Genomic DNA, 11,946 nt, shown 5'->3' with positions numbered 1-11,946 from the left:
CAACCTTGCTCCTCTATTGCAGGAGAGTGCAGGCTTGTGTGATACACATTATGTTCCATAAATGCCTAGCCACAGATGCCTGTCAGCTTGTACTCACCCACAAACACACACAGCCATATATGCATGTAGATGCCCCATCACCTGCAGGCTATAGTGCAGCTGGTGCTTTCCACTGGCACCTGCACAAACTAATAGTGGCTCCCTTGTAACTGATGGCCCCAAACTCAGCCACAGGAGAGTTGAAAACACAAACCCTGGGTTCTTCTGCAGATGTGTTTTTCAAGTGGGACCTTCAAACGTGCTCCATTTCCATGCTTCCTCAGCTTCTACCCTTTCTTGTTTACACAATGCTAAGGGTGTTGGTTGTTCCCCTATGGTTGTCATTTGACTGCCTTGTTTTCTACCTGCTCCAGGGCTGAAGTGCACCTCAGCCCTTGGCAGCAGTCAGTCTGCACCTGGGCTCTGCCACTCCAGCAGGAGAGCACAGTGACATCACCCAGAGCTGAGCTCCAAGCACAGGAACACCTCAGAGGCATAGAAAATCAGATCCTGCCTGACAATATGTGACTTTGCTACCTGTACCCCACTTCCCCCCAGTGGAAAGCAAGTTGAAGCACATCTACTGTATCTCAGACAGATTACATGATAGTAATAAATGTATTTATATTGTGGGTGATATTCCCTCATAAAAAATCTCTCATGGGCAATAAACATTTGTGATTCATTTATGCAAACAATAATTCTGTGATGAAATGTGGGACTTGGTTATATAGTATGTGGACAATGGATGTTTGTTTCAGCTGTACTTTTGTACTTGCTATCCAGCTGCTTTCTTTTCTGCATCATCTGCCCTGTCTCCAGAAGTGAGGGTGGGAGGTTAAAGGTTCAGGGTTAATTAGGTGTGGGGAGAAAGAGACATGGATAGCCTGGGTTAGGGTTAGCTACTGGGTTAGCTGCAGATGTGCATAAGGTCATGCACAGACGATGCCCAGTCAATGCTGACCCTCCGCTTTTTCAAAACAAAAACCTCCACCTGTTCTCCTTTACACAGAACTCTGTCCAACATTCTCTCAGAAACACAACAAACATTGACATGTTGATGTTTGTTAGAGAATGCTGGATCATGTGATCTGCGCTTCAAAACAAACAGTGGATGATAAATTTAGTGCAATACCTAAGTAATTGGATAGTGCCAAAGTTTTTGTTGTTTTGATTACAGCACGCTGGGTTTGGAGTGAAAGCGTGATTATTTACATCAATATTAGTAGAGGTTTCATACATAGTCCTGTTCTTTCAGGGGACCAAAACTAATTGAACAGATCTTAATCTTAAAGCAAACCAATATATATATATATATATATATATATATATATATATATATATATATATATATATATATATATATATATATATAAATTAGTTAATTTGGTTACACATACTGAAAAAAAGTTATTGAACTGAAGTTTCTCAGTTGTTTCAAGAAAACTACCCCCCCCCCAAAAAAAGCCAATAGAGTTCTACCACTCTATTGAAGGAGAGAATATGTGAACCTATACCAGAGTAGGGAAAAAAGGAAAGTGTGGAGAATATCTTCAATATCCAAAACATACCACCTCACTGTGAAACACTGCATAGGTATGGGGTGGAGCTGGTTAACTTGTGTTCATTGTGGATGTGACTGAGGAAAGCAGTTTAAGTTTAACAGAAGTTTCAGTTTAACAGTCCAACCAAATGTCTCTAAAGGTGCAGCAGAAAATGACCCTAAGCATAATATTAAGGCAATTTCCTTGTTAAAGAGTAAAATGTTTTTGACTGGACTAGTCAGATTAACCCAGCCTGAATTCCACTGAAGAGGTACAAGCTAAAAATGACTGTATTTCAGGCCTAACAGAGAAGTGCTAGGGTTGATACCCAGAATTTATTGAGGTCTATGGGGTACAGATTGCTTTTATGGTAGTCCTTGATATATCTGTGGCAAATATCCTGGATAGTGTTCTTGATTCTTAAGGGCAGGAAATCCTATACAGTTCGCCTGATATGGACAAACATGCAATAACATTTAAGCTGGTAGTCTGCACTTTAACTTAATTTTACTTATGGATTGCTATGTACGTATATATATGAGTACAGTACTTAAGTGAAGTAGAAATCCCACATGGCTATGCCCTTTAGTACCTGGGAGAAGTTGTTCTTGCTGACAGCCTGGTCAAGATAATATTCAACAACAAACAATAACAGGATGTCAGGAGCTCTGTAAATCATTAAAGAGGAGTTTAACTATTTCTATGTCCTGAAGAGGGAGGGGTGTAAAGAGTCAGCAGGATAGGGCAGAGACATCTTCAGGGCTCTCTGGGATCTATCAGTTAATCAAAAAAGCCCCACCTTCACTGCAGATAAGGCATGTACTCACAGCACCTCATTCCTAAAGGCAGACTGTTTGCACATGTGTGTGTGTGGGGGGGGGGTTGTCTGTGTGTGTGTGTGCATGTGTATGTGTGCGTGGGGGGGTTGTATGTGTGTGTGTGTGTGTGTGTGTGTGTGTGTGTGTGTGTGTGTGTGTGTGAGAGAGAGAGAGAGAGAGAGAGAGAGTTAGTTAGCAGTAGAGTGGAGCAGATTATCTCACGACAGTCTAAGGTTAAACAGAATGGCCCACAAACCACAAGCCTATTCTCAAAGAGGTTGCACCAAGATTTCTTCAGCACATCGCATATTGTTATTTTAATGTAGGCTGTCTGCAGCTGTACAATCAGGAACAAAACTGAAATAAAACCATGGCTCATGACTATTCTATCCCAGTCCTTGGTCTGGAGTGGAAAGTTTGTCTTTATTTAGCAGAGACATACCTCATAATTCAGTGATGATAAGTGTAAAACTACAAAGACATATTAAAATGTTAATGGATAAGGAGGCCTGGTGTGAATGCATTTTTATGCTTTATGAATTCTGCTGTGCAATTCTCTGCTCAACAGCAACATGCATTATATGACAAGTAGGATGTTGCGGAAAGAAGGTTGTTCATGCTTCATTCGCAATGGAAATAACATCTGCTTCCTCAGGTGAAGGAAACAAGTTAACACAGCAAAACCATTCCCCAGACAAGGGCATGTTCATATACATAGGAATACATGGCTCAGTGTGTCGTGTCGCTCCACTGCCTTACTTGTTTTGACAGTGTGTCCCACAGCTGATAACAGTGTGAGGCCAGACTGACAGACTTCTGAAGAGGCGTTATTACAAAGCTGTAAAATGCTGAACAGCTGTTAAGTGAAGCTTCACACACACACACACAAACACATATACACTCTCTCTACACTCACACTACAGCTGAGAAAGATTAGGCTTTCTCTCACATGCAGTTTGGAAACAGTTTGAACACAAATATGTTCTGACACAATGGGATTCTAAAATGAGATGTCGTTTGCCACTGTCACAACTACCATTACTATTCATTTGATTAATGATTGACTGCATGATATTACAAACATTTGAAGTTCAGCGGCTGTGAGTCTGTGAATCTGGGCAAGTCCTCAGTCCGCCCACATATTATAAGTCAGGTGTAGTTGATAGCAGAGGCTTCATAATGTCTGCTGAAGATTTACGGCAGGTGGGAAGCATGATGGGAAATCATTGCCAGCCCAATTGCACAAGATGTAAAAATGTCTTAAAAGAATTCACACACAGTTCATGATTCATGGCTATCTTGAAGTTTGCATGGAAAATTAAAAAATGTAAAAATGAATATATTTATGATTCATTGGAAGCTTCAATAGGCAAATATCATAACTGCAAAAATAGAGATATGTAATAAGGGAATGGCCCTCTATCAGATAGAATATGATTAGTCTGCAGGTGGACAATAAATTGGAATTAGTAATGAAAAAACTTACGTCTTACTGTAATGTGCTCTTAAGGTTAATATAAAAATAAAACATTACAATAAAGCAGATTTCATTTCAGAACTAAATGAACAGAGATTTTAAACAGAGAACCTTATTTGACTTGCCCTTGGTTTAAGTCATGGCAAACACAACTTGGTAGGACTGCATGTATGTTGAGTTCTAATTAAAACTATGGTTAGAATTAATAATAAGTACTAATTATATCTTGCTGGTATTCCTATTGCATTGCTTAGCAAATCAGAGAAGCATCAAACATCTGGAATTCAGATTTGAAATGAGTCTCTTGAGCAGAGTCTCTCAACATACCAGTAAAATCAAACATCTGCATAGCCATTTGTCAGAACTGAGTGTTTTGTGCTCGGCTTTGAGGAAGTGACAAATGAATTTAAAAATTCGACACAGTCCTAAGAGTCTCCCAGTAACTTACTTATCCAAGGTAGTACTGATCACTGGACTGGAAAGAGACCCAACGATTTGTTGGCCCCTGTTGTCACAGATCTGCTCCAAAATAGTGGTTTATTAATTATTAAATCTGGTGAATTATTATGGTAATAAAAAATGGAATATAGGTTATTCTTTTAGCTAATTAAATGTATGGGTTATACTGGTGCCTAAACATATGGACAGAAACAGCTTCTGCCGGTATATTGAGCAAACAGTTCTGTCAGGCTTTCTGTGATTAATATATATTTCACTGTCAGCACACATGCTATGCCATTTGTTTAAGATCATTTCCTCCTGTTTACTTATGCGTACACACAGGATTGGGCTCATTACCCAGAGTGATGGTTATTTTGCCATTGCAGTAGAAACTCAGCAGTCGAGCTTCCAGAGATCCCTAAGTGTCCTGTGTGTGGTTCATGACATTAAAATCCAGGTCCTTATGATAGTTGTGCTGGCCTGAGCCAGTGAAGCAAAGAGCTACTTGACAGATGCACTGCTGGCAGCTGACTGCCATGTGCCTCGGTGGGGTGACGAAAGGAGACCCGAGCACAGCTTCTGACCACAAGCTCCTATATGCCCCAGCAAACAGCCTCCCAGACTGCATACACCTCTTCACTCCTGCTGCATGAAGGGAAGTCCAAACCCCACGAGTATCTGTGTGGCTGCTTTACAAAAATATTTGCATTTCACACGCCTTGAGGCAGGCGGCTGGCTCCAGGCTGATGGAGTGGAACAGTAACGGTCTCCTCCCACAGGGCCTGGGCCATCTGGGCACGCTCTGTGGAGCCCTCACAGTGAGCTGCCATTACTCACCAGGCTTCAGCCAGCAGAGACGCAGCATGCTTGCACATCTCAGCCCCAGGCTGCTCAAGAGTAAGGCCATCACGTCATTTCACTCTTCCCTCTCTCCTTCCGCTCCCACTGATTATACCGACCACGGTTACAGATAAAGTCATACACAGCGAGTTAAATTACAGCGCTAGTCTCGCCGCTCTACAAAATAACGTAGTGTCTAGCAGCACACGCACAAAAGTTTGAGTCTGGAGGTATTGACTTTTCCAGAAGTTTGAAACTAGATTGTTTCAGTGCATCACAGGTCAGGAAAGAAGGTAAAAGAATTGTAGAAGTATAGATTTACTCTCTGATTTATGGTAGAAAGAGCAAGCGCCAAAGGACCCGGCAGTCCACCAAGTCATGGTGCACTGTAAGAGCTCTTGACTCCACACAGCACTACCCTGTCAGGAAGTCCATGTAGCACTACACTACACTGTAAGAGATACTGAGTTCTGATTAGCATCCTGATTCCATATATATTGTCAGTGACAAAGTGCTTGGTTTAACACCTTTAACCCCAAACCCCCCCATTAGTCAGGGAAGGTATGGCTGGGAACTCCAGCCTGGGTCATGCTGTGAACATGTCAGGGAATTAGTATGCCACATACAGGCCTATGAAACCATCCAGAATACCATGGAGTCAGACCCACCCAATGACCAATGAAACTAAGAGGTCAAATGCAAAAGTCATTAATTATTGATTAGTCACAGTAAAATGTGTTTTTCTTGCTATGATTTCTTTATTGTTGTTGTTGTTGTTTGTTTGTTTGTTTGCTTGCTTGCTTGCTTGTTTGTTTGTTCTTACCCAATGTGTGAGACATAATAAAAAAATTAATTTAATGACACTAAGGCTGCTCAGCCTTAAAAGTACTGAAAAGTTTCTCTTCAGGAAATACGTTTGTGCTGTGTTCATGTACTCATGCTGACTAAAGACAAGTCTACAGGAGCTTTTCTCAAGGGGGAGGCAACGAGCGAGGGGGGGAGGGGAACACCTCTCTCAAAGAGTCCAAAAGAGACATCTGCAATCTGTCGCCTCTAGCAAATTTGCCCCTTCGACCCTCTTTTCAAGCCAGAACCACTGCCAGCGAAGGGATAAAAAACCTAACCATGAATTCCCAGCGCCTGTCAGCCAGTACATTCACAGTCCCCCTGTGTCTTTTGTACTTGGTCTCCAAAAGATTTTTTTTCCCCTTTTCTCCCCGAGGCTTAACTGCTTTCCCTCTCCTTTCTCTCGCTCTGAGCAAGGGCCCGGAGGAGTCACGGGTGCTTTAATGAACTGCATGACAAAACTGTCATTTACATTTCCAGTGAATGTGGCTCCATTTGAATTAAGACCTCCAGTAGCTGGTCTCTAATATCCTTTCTTACAGATGAAATTCACAGGCTGCAGTTTTCTGTATAGCTATAATGCACTGTAAAAGACTGGAGGAATTTTGCCCTCCACAACACATTGTGGGCTCACTGACCTCTTCCGTTGCATGCTATCAACAAAAATTTGTTACTAAAGCAATATGTGTCCTTAAACATAATTAAATTAAATGTTATTTGTGTAGCATGTTTTCCAAAAGACACTGATACAAAGCAGCAACAGTAAATAAGACCTAAGGGAGTCAACCTTTCCAACATTAGACGCATTTTAAGCCCTACCATACAAAAATAACAGCATTTTTTGGTCAAGTTAAAGGTTATTTCTAAGCAGGTTACGAGGCACCTAGTAGACATTAGACTGAAAGGACAGCCCTATCTTAACCAGCCCTTCCGACAGAAGGTATTGCCCTCTCTTGTGCCTTTGACTGGGCCAGACACACCAGTGGTCAGACGTAACAGCAGTGTGCCAGTTGGCTACTCCAGCCTTTTGGCACTAGAACCTCATGGGATTGCCTAAGAATGCCCTACTGGCTGTCATGACAACAGACGTGTGAGTATTTACAGCCTGTTTTCTTGTGCCTTGAGTCCCCGTCCCTGCTGCTCTTCATCGCACAGGGAGCTGCAGAGGAGGGGTGCTCCATGGTTTTGTGGAGGCCTTATTGTAGTCAGTATTCTGGCTTCATTTTTCCCCTCGCCGGCTCTGTCTGCGTCGTGAATCTCATTGGTAGTTTATGGGGACCGGCCAGGCAGGAGGTGCATGTGTGGGTTTGTTTGGGTCTTTACAGGACCCATCTGGCCAGGTCTGTGGCCCAATACAGCACCAAAACAGCCCAATATAAATTCAGCATGAAGCCAGTTTGTCTGAAGCAGTTCTATGCCTGACATTGCATTGCTATGTACCAATAAACTCTAAATGCTGATATGTTTGTCTAGCCAATCTTATGACCTACACAGGTTCCCAACATCTGGGGACACATAATAATATCACAAGCCTCTAAGCCATGCTCTTGTAAACCCTAAAACCAGTTTTCCAGGTTAGCATGCTCTAACTTGCAATTCATGTGCGTGGTTTTAACACCTGCCTTGCCTCAACACCTCCTGCTGCTGTATTGAAGATCACACCTTGGAGTGTACATGCAAGAGCTCCCAAGAAAATCTGACATTTGACTTGCTGACAAGTTGTTGGATATGACAGCTTATGCTGTTTCTCAGAAAATTATGTTCAAATACATGTGGAAGTTGACATGTACTTCATAAACAATTATGGTGAAAGTATTAAAGTGTAAGTAAGACTGGCCTTTCAAACAATTACCTAACAAACTATTAAACAATATTTTATATATATATATATATGCGCTGTTGTCACACTCTGGCCCACGCCCAACCACACACACACACACACACACACACACACACACACACACACACACACAAACACACGGCCCCATTCACCCTCCTCCGCACAATCAGACACCTCCAGCCTGTCAATCATCAGTCCCTCCACCAATCACGACACACAGCTCCTTCGTTCAACTGTCACAGCTGTATATAATTTGTTAACGTGAAAGGTCTTGGGCTTTGTGCTATACCTGCCTAAAGGACTCCAGAGTTGCCCTGTAGAGTGAATTAGAACAGGCCCTGTCTGAACAGGACCAGCTAAAAACCTCACTGTGGAACTCCACTCAGTAGATATCTGTCATTCACATGGAATGGATTCTATTAGATTATACATGGAACCAACATAAAGGAACTTTCATTGATGAAAATGAAACACAAAACAAATATATCTACACTCTGCATACACCTCAGTTTCTTTTCCAACAGGAACAAGAGACTTATATACAAACGTTTTGCTTTGGATTAACTTCAATCTCAACATTGTATAACTAACTGTAAGTGAGGTTTCAGGTATCATCCTTGACCAAGCACTCAGTGGACTGTCGAGTTCAAGCCAGTGTCAAGCAAAACAACAACAAAGGGTGCAGCCTAGCAGCAGCTGAGACTGGCTGGAATTGGGCTACCACACGAGCCGCATGCAGATGGAGCTTCACAGCTGATCATGGAGTAGTGGCATGTCCATGCCTGTCTGAAACAGCCACCTTTCGTCCTAACAGCTGAGACATGCCTCCCACCTTCTCTCCAAAATAAACTCGATCACCCTACATCTCAGGGTTAACAGAGAGAGTGTGGGTTCATTGTGTGATTAGTTTACTCATAAGTAATGGGTGATCTGCTAAATCGAAGTGGCCCAGGGTCAGTGATGGCTTGAAAGAGAGAGAGAGAGAGAAAGTGCGTGTGTGTGTGGGTAGGCATGTTTGTATGTCTGTATATGTAGCTTTATTTTTTCAGATAATGTCACTTCAGTGATTAATCCGAAATATTTGTGTGCATGTGGTGACATTCACTTGAACTTGTGTCCAGAGTAACACAAAAACAGGGTGGGTTTGGTATTTAGTGGCAGGGCAGGGTGTGGGCTGAGGTGTCAGCTGTGATATGCCAAAATGGACACGCACACAACACAACACATTACACCAGCCTGGGTTCAAATGGACAAACACCCATCGTATCTTTCCACAAGTCTAGTCAAGCATATGGCAAGTGCAAGGTCAAGACCCATTACAAGCAACGAGACCACTGTTCAGCTCCTCATTGAGGCACATCTGAAAATGCTTCTATCAGTACTATAATGGCTATGATGAACATTGGAAAATTATGTAAAAGGTACACACAGACACACACACGAAGAGGCCTGTGTGAATACAGACCTTGATTAAGACCCGCTTTCCTTTGGGTCTCCCAGGTTGGAGATAAAGGTGCATTCTGGGAATAATGATCCTGAGGAATGCAGCCCTAACCCCTGCATACACTATTCACTCTTCCACTGGAGCTCCCAAAGCTCTTTTGATGTCCAGTCTAATTCAGACCAACAGCTGCACAGCTCTCATGAAAGCCCCTTGCTTTCTTTTGGGAGAGAGAGAAAGAGAGTCTGATAGAAATCCTGGCAGGAACAGGATGAATACAGGCCTAAATTGCTTGCTGAATGGTTAGCTAGGGGGGTGGATTGGCACACTTACACAATGCATATGAGAAATTGATTTACTTTCTAATAGGTTATTTGTACACACTTGCATCATTATTGTGCAGGTAGTTGTAAGTACATGAAACTATTTTTTTCACCTAAGATAACATTAGTAAAACTGAAGTAATTGGAGTGACTTCATCCTAGCCCTTTATGTGTGTGTGCCCATGTAGTAAGATGGATGTGTGTTGAGATGTCAGTTGGTGGTGTTATTTAGCTCCCTTCACCTTTTGCACTTCATACTGAATGACTAGCTCCTCCTATGACCCTGCCTACCACTCCACTCTCTACTCTGAGCCCGGTTACGTAACTAATGTCCAGTCCAGTCAAACATTGCCCCTCCCTTACCTCATGTTAACGCACACACACAGTGAGCTGTAAAATATTTATTTTGGATAATGTGGCAGGAGATTAGGCAGGCCCTGGGTCAGAACCTGCATCCCCAACCCCCCACCCCTCTTCGCTTGGGTTCTCGATGTGGGTCTTTCTAAGAGGTCTGGACTTTATCCTCCACTCCCCCTGTATCCGGCGCTGACGGCAAGCACGCTGTTCCAAGGCCATAAACCTTTTCCACTCTGCCTCCATTTTTGGCCTTGCTAGTTAGATACATAACAGAGCAAGGAACTATGTATTGGAGGGAAAAGCAAAGGTTGACGTTTAAAAGGGAAAGCTGTAAACATTTAACATTTTAACATACACAGAGGGCATCACTGTAAGTTGGAGGATAATGTAATAGCAAATCCAGATGGCTAACCTTTGACATCTTGCATCACTTTGGTCGTTTTTAGTTTTAAGTTTGCATAGGGGTGGGTCTCTGAGCACAGCTTTTAATTCATAATACAGAGACACACTGCTCTGTTTATATACCTTCTTCTTCTTTTTTTTAAGATACACGGTTTGTTAGAATTAGGGTCAGTAATTACGTCTCATTCCTGGGAAGGCTGGAGCTTCCACTAGCCGCAGTGTTTGACATTTTAAAGTGCTGATATTTTTCCTCTTCATTCCCCTGCAGCGTGTATCCAGTGGCGGCTGCTAGATCTCCAGAGTGGTGTGTGCGTCATCAGCAGGTTATTAAATCCCATTCTGAAATAATATTTATGAGAGGAGGCGTTTCTGTGGCTTGAGGCATCAGAGACAGAGAAGGGAACTGGAGGCAGTGCAGGTCAGAGGGGAGATCTTCTTCAGATGGAACACATCTGGAGTGAAGATTCTTCACCACTTAGCCTACTCCCTAAACTTTGGTGTATGCTGAACTGAATAGTTTCCAGAATGTTCATCTTAATTTTTGACTATTAGGCTAACTTTGCTGAATAGGTTTTCATACAAGCAAATCTGACTAGACTGTATACAGTAGAAAAAGGTTTTTAAAATCATTAACGTTGTAGACAGAATTCTATGTGATACAGGACCATACGTATGAACTGGAATGTCTAAAATGAAAGATCAGCAGTTATAGGCGCGCTTCACCACAACCTCCCAGATGCCCTCCCCAGAGGCTCCAAAAATAACTTAGAATTTACAAAAGCAGAAAGGGAAACAGATTGTCACAGATGGTGCAAGTTATCACAGTTTACAATATTTGATTAGCCCTCCACAACTCCTCTCCAAACAAGTCAGGAGTGATTTTTCACAGAGGGGAATATGAGTAACACGCTCAGCATGTGCTTTATTTATGAGCCCATGGGATCCATCGTATGGAAACTATTTTCCTGCTTGAGCTTGGCCAGCCCTGGGACAGGGACTGGGCACTGGAAAGCTCCAGGCTGCTGGTAGTCTTAGAATGATCCCAGATCAGCCTCTGATCATAACATTGGCCAAAATGTATGCGACGGACATGGATTAGTGTGAAATAGAAACATTTAGCCAGGGAAAGTGCCAGAGAGATGAGTAGCTCATGCCCAACCAGAGGGGGTCTGTGGTGTGAAGCTTTTGACACAGCACTCTCCTTTTCCACCATGTTTTGATGTTTAACACTAAAGTTTTTGGACCCAGGCTCTCTTTTCCAATTGGCTAGTGTGTTTGATTTTGAGCAATGGGAGCCAGTTCCATGGCCTGCTGCCCAAGACAGCGATCTCGGTGGGTGAGGAGGGTTACAGGTACAGCTCAGGGTCAGGTGTAACAAAGTGTGGAATCTGAACTTTGTCAGAGGGGGAGGGGGAGGGGTGAGCTTTACTGAGAGCAGCCAGTAGGCTGTCAGGGTCAGTCCTCCCTGAGCCTGATGAACAGCTCAAGAGCAGCTGGCCCCTGCTCACGGCCCTCCTGACTGATCCCACTCCTTTCTCTCTGCTCACACTAGGCCAAGAAAACATGCCATAGTCTTCA

At 42.9% G+C, this 11,946-nt stretch overlaps 1 long non-coding RNA gene across 1 annotated transcript in view; it reads left to right on the top strand.

Moving 5' to 3' along the window:
- The first annotated feature begins 5,163 nt into the window (after positions 1–5,163).
- LOC113572780 overlaps positions 5,164–11,946 on the top strand; it is an 11,175-nt gene continuing 4,392 nt past the window's right edge. Inside the window, exons 1-2 of the long non-coding RNA XR_003410154.2 lie at positions 5,164–5,216; positions 10,637–10,691. This is a non-coding gene — a long non-coding RNA (uncharacterized LOC113572780). The remainder of the gene's footprint in view (positions 5,217–10,636; positions 10,692–11,946) is intronic.

The sequence above is a fragment of the Electrophorus electricus genome, chromosome 14, assembly GCF_013358815.1.
Source record: "Electrophorus electricus isolate fEleEle1 chromosome 14, fEleEle1.pri, whole genome shotgun sequence".
Taxonomy (NCBI): Eukaryota; Metazoa; Chordata; class Actinopteri; order Gymnotiformes; family Gymnotidae; genus Electrophorus; species Electrophorus electricus.
Note: the sequence above shows the minus strand (reverse complement) of the source record. Positions and strands in the feature narration are given on the sequence as shown.